Source organism: Moschus berezovskii, chromosome 5 (assembly GCF_049115385.1).
Source record: "Moschus berezovskii isolate FMDL1 chromosome 5, NW_MosBer_1.0, whole genome shotgun sequence".
In the NCBI taxonomy this organism is placed as follows: domain Eukaryota; kingdom Metazoa; phylum Chordata; class Mammalia; order Artiodactyla; family Moschidae; genus Moschus; species Moschus berezovskii.
The window spans coordinates 113,222,174-113,235,730 of record NC_142464.1 but is presented as its reverse complement, the minus strand read 5'-3'; the positions used below and the strand labels follow the sequence as shown (position 1 = coordinate 113,235,730).

Here is a 13,557-nt window from a genome sequence, read left to right as displayed (position 1 = left end):
CTAACCATCTCATCCTCTGTCGTTTCCTTCTCTTCCTGACCTCAATTTTTCCCAGCATCAGGGTCTTTACAAATGAATCAGCTCTTCGCATCAGGTGGCCAAAGTATTGGAGTTTCAGCTTCAACATCAGTCTTTCCAATGAACACCCAGGACTGATCTTCTTTAGGATGGACTGGTTGGATCTCCTTGCAGTCCAAGGGACTCTCAAGAGTCTTCTCCAACACCACAGTTCAAAAGCATCAATTCTTCGGCACTCAGCTTTCCTTATAGTCCAACTCTCACATCCATACATGACCACGGGAAAAACCATAGCCTTGACTAGACAGACCTTGTTGGCAAAGTAATGTCTCCGCTTTTTAATATGCTATCTAGGTCGGTCATAACTTTTCTTCCAAGGAGTAAACGTCTTTTAATTTCATGGCTGCAGTCATCATCTGCAGTGATGTTGCTGCTGCTGCTGCCAAGTCACTTCAGTCGTGTCCGACTCTGTGTGACCCCATAGACGGAAGCCCACCAGGCTCCCCCGTCCCTAGGATTCTCCAGGCAAGAACACCGGAGTAGGTTGCCATTTCCTTCTCCAATGTGTGAAAGTGAAAAGTGAAAGTGAAGTCGCTCAGTCGTGTCCGACCCTTAGCGAACCCACGGACTGCAGCCTACCAGGCTCCTCCATCCATGGGATTTTCTAGGCTAGAGTACTGGAGTGGCTTGCCATTGCCTTCTCCGCAGTGATGTTGGAGCCCCCAAAAATAAAATCAGCCACGGTTTCCACTGTTTCCCCATCTATTTCCCATGAAGTGATGGGTCCGGTTGTCATGATCCTAGTTTTCTGAATGTTGAGCTTTAAGCCAACTTTTTCACTCTCCTCTTTCACTTTCATCAGAAGGCTCTTTAGTTCTTCTTCACTTTCTGTCATAAGGGTGGTGTCATCTGCATATCTGAGGTTATTGATATTTCTCCCGGCAATCTGGATTCCAGCTTGGCTCAAGCTTAGGGAAAAATAAGCACTGAAGCATTGAAGTCCAGCAGTGCAGAATATAGTTTGGTTGTTGGTCATTGCAGGTCTATATTCTTAAGTACACTTTGCTCTTCCAGTGTAGTTTCAGGTTGGTTTTTCTGTAGGACTTCTGATGAAAATGTCATATTGCACCGAGTCTTAGTTATGAGGGCTTCCCAGGTGGCTTAGTGTTAAAAAAGAAAAAGCCACCTACCAATGCAGGAGACATAAGAGACATGGGTCTGGTCCCTGGGTCGGGAAGATCTCCTGGAGGAGGGCATAAAAACCCACTTCAGTATTCTTGCCTGGAAAATCCCATGGACAGAAAAGCTTGGTGGGTTACAATCCATGGGACCACAAAGAGTCAGGTGCAACTTAAGTGACTTAGCACACACACGAGGTCTTGTTGTGGGATATTCAGTTGCGGCATGCGGGATCTAGTTCTCCCACCAGGGATGAAACCCAAACCCTCTGCATTGGGAACATGGAGTCGTAGCCACTGGAGCACAAGGGAAGCTCCCAGAAATGTCTCTTGCTTTAATACACATTCTGTTCTTTTACTTTCTTTTCTTTGTTAAGGATCCCTATTACCTGAATGTTGGGTCTTCTCTGCCAGTCCTCAACATTTGCCATTTTCAAATCTTTTGTCTTTCTTCCTATGTTCAAATTGTTTCTCAATTTTTTATCTTTCTCTTTATTTTAAAGCAATCTCTGTTGTATTTTTTGTGTGTGCTCTCTCATGAAGTATTTATTTATGAAATAATTTTCCTTTTGTTTCTGTGTTTCACGAGTCCTCTTATGAGATTTCTGAGTATCTAAATTGTAATTTACATGTTCTTTCATGTCTTCATAATTTTTAATGTCTATATTATTCATTCTTAATGTCTCCATAGTCATCAATTGCTGATGACAAACCATGTCAAAACCTAGATATTTAGAACAGTAGCAATTTTTTATTTCTCACATCTGCCACTTGATTGAGTGGTTTTTCTGCTGGTTTTGGCTAGGCCCACTCATTCAGCTGCTGGGCCAGCCTGCTGCTGCTAAGTCGCTTCAGTCGTGTTCGACTCTGTGCGACCCCATAGACGGCAGCCCACCAGGCTCCCCCGTCCCTGGGATTCTCCAGGCAAGAACACTGGAGTGGGTTGCCATTGCCTTCTCCAATGCATGAAAGTAAAAAGTGAAAGTGAAGTTGCTCAATCGAGTCCGACTCTTAGCAACCCCATGGACGGCAGTCCACCAGGCTCCTCCATCCATGGGATTTTCCAGGCAAGCGTACTGGAGTGGGACACCTGAAATGAACAGGCCCCTCTCTGCATGGTCTTTTATCATCAAGGAGACTAGAGTGAACTTGCTCACATGATGGCAGCAGTTTCAAGAAGGAAAACTCAACTCTCAAGAGCCTACCAACCCTCTCCTTGCTTCACATTTCCTGATGTCCGATTGGCCAAAGCAAGTCACGTGACAAAGACCAGGACCCACATGGGAGGAGACTGCACAGAGTGTGGGTACCTGATGGCCTGATCCTTTGGGAACCATTCAGGAAACAATCCACCACACTGTCTTTTCTGAGGTATTTTCATTGTACAGTGTTGTTCTGCTTGCCATTATCCTTTCTCTTACAATCCCTTTGCATGGAATTTCATGTAATGTTGGTTTTCCTGAATCTTTAGAAGTTGGTATGGCTCAGGGTAGCTTCTCCAACCGACCTGCCTCTTCTTCTATTGTTTATGTGACATGTCATGTCCCTAGGCAGCTTGCTACCTGGGGTTTCCTCGCCCAGTCCTCTTGCCCACTTTTATCTGGACTTCTCCTTTCCTTCATCTGTAGGGCCCCGATCCTGCTTAGTTTTGATTTCACTCCCAACAGTTTCTCCTTGGGATCCTTCCTAGAAGAGAGCTCTGGCTGGATTGATTGAAGGGATTTTGTGTCCCAGACTCCAACTTAAGCAGAACTCCCCAAGGACACTTTTCCTTCACCTGAGCTGGGGCTGGACACACCTCTCCCCGTTTCAGCTGCTGTTCTCAGACTGGCTCCTCTTCTAGTCACTGTCTGCCGGCTCTTTCGGAGTTCTCTGTCCTCCCGTCCGTCATCAGCTGTGTTATTTTTATACAGACATCACTGCCATAGAGGGCTTATCACTGCTGCTGGTTTGTTCCCATCTGCTTATACTTTGGGGTTTGTGGGAACAACTTAGCTTTATAGTAAGTGTTGCCCATGGTTTTTGCTTTATCTTGTATCTGCTCTGCCAGTGTTTATATGTGGATTGCGGAGATTCAAGAACTATGTCATCACGTCTCCAGAATTGACTCCTTGTGTTAGTCACCATTAACTTAATAAATAAATTACATAAATGAAGTTTGACAATAAATAATAGTAAAACAATGCTTTTTAGTATTTACTATGTGCCAGGCATTCTATCCATAACCTTATTTAAGCCTCATAAACATGTGCGCATGCTTAGTCACTTCAGTTGTGTCTGACTCTTTGTGACCCTGGACTGTAGCCTGCCAAGCTTCTGCGTCCATGGGATTCTCCAGGCAAGAATTGTGGAGTGGGTTGCCATGCCCTTCTCCAGGGGATCTTCCCAACCCGGGGATCAAGCTCATGTCTCTTATGTCTCCTGCATGTGCAGGCAGGTTCTTTACCACTAGCGCCAGCTGGGAAGCCATTCATAAAGATGAAGTAGGCACAATTATTTATTCCCATTTTTAGAGTCGAGAAAGTGGGTTGAGAGGTGACCTGCCCAGGTTGCCATCTAGGGTGAGAGCAAAGCCAAGTCAGTGTGAACAGCAGAGGGTATACATATGAGCAGATCTGTCTACTTCAGAGTCCCCTTGGGATGCTAAATACAGACCCCAATACAGCTTTCATTGTTGACGATCTTTCTGAAATCCCTTTCCAGAAGAATCCAGATCTGGGGCAATTCTATCCAAGGAGGTCACTGCAGTAAGATCCAACAGAGGTCAGATGGGCAGGGCTTAGAAATGGAGAATGGCAGTGAAGGAGGGGGCAAGGCTGCCTCCAGGCCTCTGGGTCTAGCAGCAGAGTAGATTCCAGGGAGGCTCCCGTGCAGAGAACACCACAGGAGGGGCGAGTGCGAGGGATGATGGGAAGGATGGATTTGAAGGTGAGGTGTCTGTAGGGACTTCCGGACATTCAGATGTACTCCAAGCGACTGGAGAGTGATGTGGACTCAGTCTGTGCATTGAGAGTTACCGTCATGGAGATGCAGCAAGCCAAGGCAGTGGGAGAGAAAAGCACTGATTCTAAGCCCAGGAGCATCTTGCCCAAAGGGGTGGTGAGAGGCCAGAAGAGTCATCATCCGTGGAGGGAACATGTAGAAGAGGGGAGAAGAATCTCCCATTTGGAGCTGCCTCCATAATCCTATAGATTAGTTCCCACTGCCTTTAGGCCATTTCCAAAAAGCAAATTGATCTCTAGGAAATTGGGTTCTTGCCCACTGGAGAAGTTCAAGACAGCGTTCTCCCAACGCTGACATTTTGGCCCCTGCTTTACCGCCATTCAGAGCAGACTTTCCTGGGTGCCTCGGCTTCCCACACCTGTCTGAGGCTCCTCTGTCCTGAATCTTAGCCTCTGGGAAAGCAGGCCCATGGTGACCCAGCTGGCCACTCTCTACAGTGGCCCCACCTTCCAAAGGGAGAAGAAAGCCTACATGTATTGTGATCCCACCACATGTCTGTCATCACATTTAATCCCCAGAAGATCCACAAGAGCTTTCTATATCGACACGACTGAGCGACTTCACTTTCACTTTTCACTTTCACACATTGGAGAAGGAAATGGCAACCCACTCTAGTGTTCTTGCCTGGAGAATCCCAGGGAAGGGGGAGCCTGGTGGGCTTCCGTCTATGGGGTCACACAGAGTCAGACACGACTGAAGTGACTTAGCAGCAGCAGCAGCAGCAAGCTGAGGCCCAGAGAGGTTAATTAACCTATGCTGAATCACACAGCTGCCAAGGGATAGAGCCAGAATTTGAAGCCACATCTATATGGGTCTGAAGTCCCTGCTTTTTTTAAAAAAGTTTTAATGAAATATAGTTGATTTATGATGTTATGTTAGTTTCAGGTATACAGTGAAGTAATTCAGTTGCATATATATATATGGAAAGAGAATGTTAAAAAGTATTGTTTTCAACACTTTCTTTCCTCATAGGTTATTACAACATATTGAGTGTAGTCCTCTTCATTGTGTAGTGGGTCCTTGTTGGTTATCTATTTTATGTATAGTAGTGTGTATATGTTTATCCCAAACTCCTAATTTTTCCCTCCCCCACTTTCCCTGGATAACCATAAGCTTTTTATGTCTATAAGTCTATTTCTGTTTTGTAAATAAGTTTATTTGTATAGTTTTTTTTGGATTCCACGTATAAGCAATATCATATGGTATTTGTCTTTCTCTGTTGGGTTTATTTCACTTAGTTTGACGATCTCTAGGCCCATCAATGTTGCTGTAAATGACATTATTTCATTCTTTATGTGAAGTGATGTTCCACAGTATAGATATATGATATACACACACACCTCATCTTCTTTAGGTTTTCCAGGTGGTGCTAGTGGTAAAGAGCCTACCGACCAATGCAGGAGACATGAGAGATGTGGGTTCAATAGCTGGATTGGGAAGATCCCCTGGAGGAGGGCATGGCAACCCACTCCAGTATTCTTGCCTGGAGAATCCCAAGGAGAGAGGAGCCTAGAGGCTATAGTCCATAGGGTCACAAAGAGTCAGACATGATGGAAGTGACTTAGCACACACGCATCTTCTTTATCCATTTGTCTGTTGATGGACACTTGCCTCCACAGTTCGCGCTTTTGCCACTATATCAAGTTGCCTTTTTGACACTGAGTTCTTGTATCAGAAAGCCACGTTTCTCAGACAAGAGAAAAGTGCATTATCCCAGCTGTACCTGGGATTCCGAACTTATGGTGTCCTTCTAATTAAGGGATCTCGGTACTGAATTGATAAACAAATGTTCAGGAGAAGTTTTTATGAGATTTGGAAAGTGCAACTTATTTACCAAAAGCAAATAATTTCAGAGACCACAGGGGTTGGCAGTGCCAGGCAGTAGAAGGTTAGTAGAGAAGATGAGGGTGAGGGGAAAACTCAATCAAGTCACATCCTGCAGTTCCCAGGGCTGTAAATTCCTGCTACCAAGTGGCAGCTTTGTTGACTTCGTTCACTTGAGCTATTTGGTTCAAAGACCCAATAACAAGTTCCCAGAATGTTCCAAACATGCATTCAGGGAACGTGCTGATGAGTAAGCTCCCAAAGGTTGCTCATGAAGAATGATCCCAGAAGAAACATTTGCATAGAGCTGAATTTTCATTAATTAAAAAAGCAGATGGAATTCACAAACAGAGAAAAAAAGAACTCTGAAAGGTGCCAGATTAGAAGTAAAAAATGTTCCAGCAGCTGCCTGTGGCTTCAGTTTATCCGTCTGAAGTGAGAGGAAGAACTGAGCATTCTTTCAGCAAACATGGAATGGGCATGTCAGGGGTGCAGGGCTCAGAGTCAGGCACTGGGCCCCAGGGACTCAGCATCTCTGGGGCAGACAGCTATGAAGGCCTGCATGTAAGCTTGTCCCTGTCAAGACAGACTCCCCAGAATGTGACCATCTGAGTTAGACTCACAGGTGTGTTCACAGCTCACCTGCCGGGTGAGGGTAAGGAGAGGCCATTCCAGTCCATGCAAAGGCATGGGGGGAGTCACAAGTTAGTGGTCTGGGAGACCCTAGCAGTCCTATTTTTTAATAACTTCATAGAATAAGAGGAGGTGGGAGGGAGAGATGAGACAGACCAAAGCACCAAGGTCTTGAATGCCATGATAAGGGTCATGGAACCAGCAGAAATGCCAATGCCAGACACGGTCCTGATTAGACTCATGGAATTAGCCTCAAGGGTGTCCTTGGAGAAGCAGACAGGTAACTGGGCTTGCCAGGAATGGGTCCCGATGAAGCATGGGCTTCAGCATGGGGCGGTTTGAGTATCTTCTGCTTAGAGACTAGGTGAACTTAGATAAATTACGTTATCCAATATAAGGGACATAAAGCACCCAGCATGGTGAAGGACGAACCACGGGACCTGATAGTGTTTTCATCTGAGAAATGGGACTAATGGTAATTCAAGAACTGCAACCCACTCCAGTATTCTTGCCTGGAGAATTCCATGGACAGAGGAGGCTGGAGGGCTACAGTCCATGGGGTTACAAAGAGTCGGACACTAACAACTAAGCACTAACAGACACTGAACTTCTAAGCACACAGATTGACTAACACTTTCAACTGGCCTTAGTAAGTTGTTTGTGAGGATTTCATGATATGACTGTGGAAGACCGATACATGACTTAAAGCCAAGTGTAGATATATCTCACCACCAGCCAACATTACTAGTGTTGCGCTTGTCATTGTTATCCTTCAGACGCTTGATTAGTTGGTACATGTTAAGCCCTGGGAATCCAGAACCAGATCTGACATTTCCTTGCCTTATGGAGCTTGCAGTCTAGTCAGGAAAACAGACTCAAAACAGATCCTAATTCACGTTTGCAGCTGGATTGGTTGGGAGTTGCGGGGGGAGTGCCCTGGGAGATCAGCGGGCTGGTTCTTTCCCCAGTGAGCAAACACAGGTGGTTGTGGAGGCGCCATGACCCATGGCCACACTTGTGCTTTCCTTGTAGAAATGATGGAGTTTAAAGGAAGTGAAACGTGCTGCCCCCTGTGCCAGAGAAAGTGACAGAGTCAGCATTCAGACTCAGGTCAGTGAGGCTCCAAGACCAGTATCTTTCCTGAGAACCTGCCAGTCATCCATCCATCCATCCAACAGAGATTTGTTGAGCACCTTCCACATGCCAGGCAGGGTTCTACAGGCCGAAAATACATCTGTGAACAAAATATTCCTGCCCTCATTGGTTTGGCTCTTTGTGAGAGAGACAATCACTTTGCAAATCATCAAACCAATAAATATATAGTTTGAGATGTTTGTTTTTGAGAAAGAATTTCCATGCAGCAAAATGCACTCTTTCAGTGTATAATGCTGTGAATTTGGACAAACACATACAGTCACGCAGCCACCGCCATAACAAAGACAGAGAAATAGTTCCAGCGCCTCTAAAATTCTCTTATCACAGTCCCTGGGAGCTAGTGGTCAGTACCCCTACAGCTTAGACTAGTCCAGAAAGTCATAAAAACAGAGCCATATTGTCTATAACTTTGGGAATCTAGCTTTTTTATTTTTTACTCAGAATGCTGTGTTTGAGACTTAGCTATGTTTTGGGGATCACTAGTTTTCCTTTTGCTTGCTGAGTAGGACTCCTTTGGATGAATGAAAGTGAAAGTGAAAGTTGCTCAGTCATGTCTGACTCTTTGCAATCCCATGGACTATACAGATCATGAAATTCTCCGGGTCAGAATGCTGGAGTGGATAGCCTTTCCCTTCTTCAGGGGATCTTCCCAACCCAGGAATCGAACCCAGGTCTCCCACCCTGCAGGCAGATTCTTTACCAGCTGAACCACAAGGGAAGCCCCAAATATACATCCAATATGTATATGGAATGAACATACATAATCAGTTTATCCATCCACCAGCTGTAGGGCATTTGACTTGTTTCCAGTTTTACAAAATTAAAGATAAACTGTTTACATACAGGTTTTTATACGAACTTTAGTTTCTAGTTGTTGTTGCTCAGTTGCGAAGTCGGGTTAGATTCTGGGATCCCATGGACTGCAGCACGCCAGGCTCCTCTGTCCTCCATGATCTCATCCTCTGTCCTCCACTATCTCCTGGAGTTTGCGCAAATTCATGTCCATCGAGTCAGGGATGCTATCTAACCATCTCATCCTCTGCCGCCCCCTTCTCCCTTTACCTCCAATCTTTCCCAGCATCAGGGTCTTTTCAAATGAGTCAGCTCTTTGCATCCGGTGGCCAAAGTATTGGAGCTTCAGCTTCAGCCTCAGTCCTTCCAATGAATATTCAAGACTGATTTCCTTTAGGATTGACTTAAGTTGCTATTTCTATAGAATAATGAGTTAGAAGTGGGATTCTCGGATCTTATATAGGTGTACGTTTAACTTTATAAGAAGTTGACAAACTGTTGAACATGTTTCATTTGCTCATTTGCCATCCATACACCTTCTTTGTGAAGTACATGTTCACATCATTGCCCATTAATTTATTGGATTGATTGGGTTTTATTATATATTCTGGTTATAAGTCCTTTACCAGACATGTTTGCAAACATTTTCACCAGTCGGTGGATTATCTTTTTATTACATTAATAGAGTCTTTTAAAAGGCAGATGTTTTAAATTCAAATAAAGTCCAATTTCTTTTTCATTTATTGATCATGTACTGGCTGTCATATCTAAACATCTTTTCCTCCCTCACATAAGGTCGCAAAGATTTTCTCCTTTGTTTTCTCAAAGAAGTTTTATACTTTCGGGTTTTATATTTAGAGCTATAGTCCATTTTGAGCTCACTTTCGAATATGATGTGAAGGTTCATTTATTTGCAAAGACTGTTCAGTTGTTCTTCTATCCAGCACCATTTGTTGCAAAGACAGTTTTTTCTCTATTGCACTGGCCTTGCAACTTCATCAAAACTCAATTGACCATAAATGTGTGGGTCTATTTTCTGGATTATCTTCTGTTCCATTGATCTATTTGTTTATGCTTTGGCCAATCTCATACTTTTCCAGTTGCTTCATAGTAATATTTGAATCAGGTAGTAAAAGTCCTTCAATTATTTCTTCTTTTCAAAATTATTTGGGCTGTTCCTATATCCTTTGTATTTTCATATAAATTTTATCATAGAATCAGATTGCTGATTTCTATCCACCCCCCACCAAAAAAAAAAGTCCTGGAGGCTTTTGTTAGGATTACACTAAATCTGTAGGTCAGTTTAGAAAGAAGTGACAAACTAACAATGTTGAGTCTTCCAATCCATGAATGCAGAATCTCTCTCCATATGTTTAGATGACCTTGGATTCTTTTATAGTTTTCAGCCTACCAATCTTGCAAATATTTTGTTACAAGTAGACCTGTCTTGGGCTTCCCTCATAGCACAGTTGGTAAAGAATCCACCTGCAATGCAGGAGACCCAGGTTCGATTCCTGGGTCAGGAAGATCCACTGGAGAAGGATAGGCTACCCACTCCAATATTCTTGGGCTTCCCTTGTGGCTCAGCTGGTAAAGACTCCACCGGCAATGTGGGACACCTGGGTCCGATCCGTGGGTTAGGAAGATCCCCTGGAGAAGGGAAAGGCTACTGACTCCAGTATTCTGGCCTGGAGAATTCCGTGGACTGTATAGTCCATGGGGTCACAAAGAGTCGGACACGACTGAGCAACCTTCACTCACTCACTCACTCAGACCTATCTTATGAATTTTAGGTGCTATCCAAATGGTGTATTTAAAAAAAAATCAGTTCCCAGTCATTATTGCTAATCTTTAGAGCTACAATTGATTTTTGTGTGTTGACCTGATATCCTGTAATTTTGCTAAATTCACTTATCAGTTTCAGCAGCTGTTTTAGTAAATTCTTTGAATTTTTTATGTAGACAGTAAAGGCATTTTTACTTTCTCCTGTCCAATCTGCATGCCTTTCTTTGTCTTATTGCCCTGTCTAGAACATTTACATTTGGTCTTGATCCTGATTTTTGTTGTAAATCTATTAGTTGTGGGGTTTTTGTTTGTTTTACTGCTAGGTATGATATTAGCTATAATGTTTTTGTAGTTGCTTTTCATCAGAGGAAGGAAATTTCCTTCTATTTCCAATTTTCTAAGTTTTTAAAAATCATAAATGAATGTCAAATTTTCTCAAATATCTTTTCTGTGACTATTAAGATAATCATATGGTTTCTCTTCCATATTCCCTTGAAATATAATTATTTATTTTAGAATATTGAACAAGCCTTCTATTCCCAGATTAAATCCCACATGGTCATAATGTATTTTCCTTTTTATATAATGCTATAATCAATTTGCTGATATCTCATTTACAATATTTACCTCTAGGTTCATCGGGAATATTTATAGTCTTATTGTAACTTTCTTGTGTAATTTTGGTTTCAGAGGAATGCTGGCAATGTAAATTGGAAAATGCTCCCTGCTACTCTGCTTTGTGGAAAAATTTGTAGAGAACTGGTATTATTTTTAACGTATTTGATTGAATTGTATTCAATTCCGGTATTCTGGCCTGGAAAATTCCATAGACTGTATAGTCCATGGGGTTGCAAAGAGTCGGACGCAACTGAGCAACTTTCACTTTTTTTTTGTTTAATTCCATGATGGTCAGCAAAATACCCTATATAATTTCTGTTTTTCTAATGGGTGTAGTTTGTTTTGTGACCTAGAAATCACATGCGTGTATGCTAAGTCCTTTCATTCGTGTCCAACTCTTTGAGAGCCTATGGACTATAGCCTGCCAGGCTCCTCTGTCTATAGGATTTTCCGGGCAAGAATACTGAGTGGGTTGCCATGCCATCCTCTAGGGAATCTTCCTGACCCAGGGATCAAACCTGCGTCTCTTATGTCTCCTGCATTGGCAGGTGGGTTCTTTACCACTAGCACCACCTGGGAAGCTCCAGAAATGGCCTGTCTTGGTAAATATTCCACGTTTACTTGCAAAAAATGTATATGTTCTTCTTTGGTCATGTATTCCATAAATAAATGTCAGCTTACCTATAAATGTCAGTTAAGTCAAGTTGTTTGATATTGTTGTTCTGGTCTTCTATATATTCTTATTGATTTTATGTCTACTTGTTATATCAGTTACTAAGAGAAATGTGTTGAAATCGCCAACGATAATTTTAGATCTCTTGATTTTTTTCCTGCATTTCAGTCTCACACATTTTGATGCTCTGTTTTAAGATGCATACTCACTTAAGATTGTTCCATCTTCTTGATAAATTGCCTCGTGTATTATTGTATAATGTCCGTCTTGCTCCTATTCTGATCTACTTTGTCCAATATTAATGTAGCTGTTTCAGCTTTCCTTTGGTCAGCGTTTACACGGTACAGTCAGTGCTGTGCTGGAAAATGTGCAGCAACTATCACTCTGGTAAAGAAGACATAAAGCCCTGATTTGTTGAACTTGTTGATTTTCATGATGGAAATACTCCCACCATGGCTGATTCCAAGTTACCAATGCAACATAATCCAACACAGAATGGGGAAGAATTGCTAACGTTTGCACTATGCGCCAGCCTCAGCCTGTTCTAGCATGCCTTTTTGACTAGGTCTTTTCCATCTACTTATTTTTAACCTGTCTACATCTTTATATTTTAAATACAAGTTTTGAAGTCAATCTTTTTTATCTAGTCTTACAGTTTCTCTTTCCATTGATATTGAAACCATTTTTATTCTTAATATAATTATTGACATGGTTGGATTTAAATCAGTCACCTCACTTTTTCTTCTATCTGTTCCATTTGGGTTTTGTTCCTCTTTTTCTGCCTTATTTTGAGTTAGTTGATTGTTACTTGGGAAGCCCATTTATGATTTAGTTTTAATTTCTCTATTGGCTCAGTATTTATATCTATTTTTCCATTTAGAGGCTGCTGTGTATTTATAATATATATCTTCAGTTCATCAGAATCTACCTTGAAATATACCACTTCATGTGTAATATGAGAATATTAATATGCTCCCAATTCCTCCATCATCTTTTATTTTATTGTGCTATAAGTACATGATTTATTTTGTTTTTGCCTCAGAGAATCAATTATAATTTGTAGTAGATTAAATTTTTAAAAGCTAATTTTTATATTAACTTCTTTTTATCCATTTTTAATATACTTTATTTTCATGTGTCACTTCAATTTCTATTGGGTATCATATTTACTTTATCTGACAAACTTCCTTGAACAATTCTTGCAGTGAAAGTCTACTGGTAATAAATTCTTTCATTTTTCTATTTGTTGAAATAAACATTTATTTGTCTTAATTTAGAAAAGATATTTTAACAGAACTATTTGTTGACAGTCTTTTTCTCTTTCAGCATGTAAATACGTCACTCTGTGTTTGAATCGATTCTAACAACAAATCTGCTGGGATACCCACCCTCGTTTCTCCATAGGTGATATGGCACTGTCTTCAAGATTTTCCCGTTGTCTTTGGTTTTTGATAGATGTGCCTAAGTGAGTTGCTATTTTTTCCTTTTCCTAGTTGGTGTTCTCTGAGCTTCTTGGATATATAGGTTTTTTCATTTTTGTTTTAGGGGGAGAGAAGGAATGTTTTATTTTTAGTTGTCAGCAAGTAAGAAGAACACCGGGGACCTCTCCCAAAGCAGTGTCTCTCCAAAGAGCCAAACTGGGGAAGTTTTAAACTGATGGTGCATGCATATTCATGAAGGAGTTTGGGTGGTGAAAGAGCTATATCTGTGGTTTAGTCTCCTCCCCTGTACCAGCCCTTGTCGTGAGTACCAGTGAGCGTATGTCGAAAGGAGTGTGTGAGCAGTAGAGTCCCCTTGCATCTGGACAAACAGTGGCTCTCTTCTCTCACTGAGGCCCATCACAACCTTCAGCAATTCAGGTAAATTAAACATGTTAGC

At 42.0% G+C, this 13,557-nt stretch overlaps 1 protein-coding gene across 1 annotated transcript in view; it reads left to right on the top strand.

Annotated features, from left to right (window-relative positions):
• STK32B (serine/threonine kinase 32B) overlaps positions 1-13,557 on the top strand; it is a 386,337-nt gene that overhangs the window by 320,070 nt on the left and 52,710 nt on the right. The window lies entirely within an intron of this gene.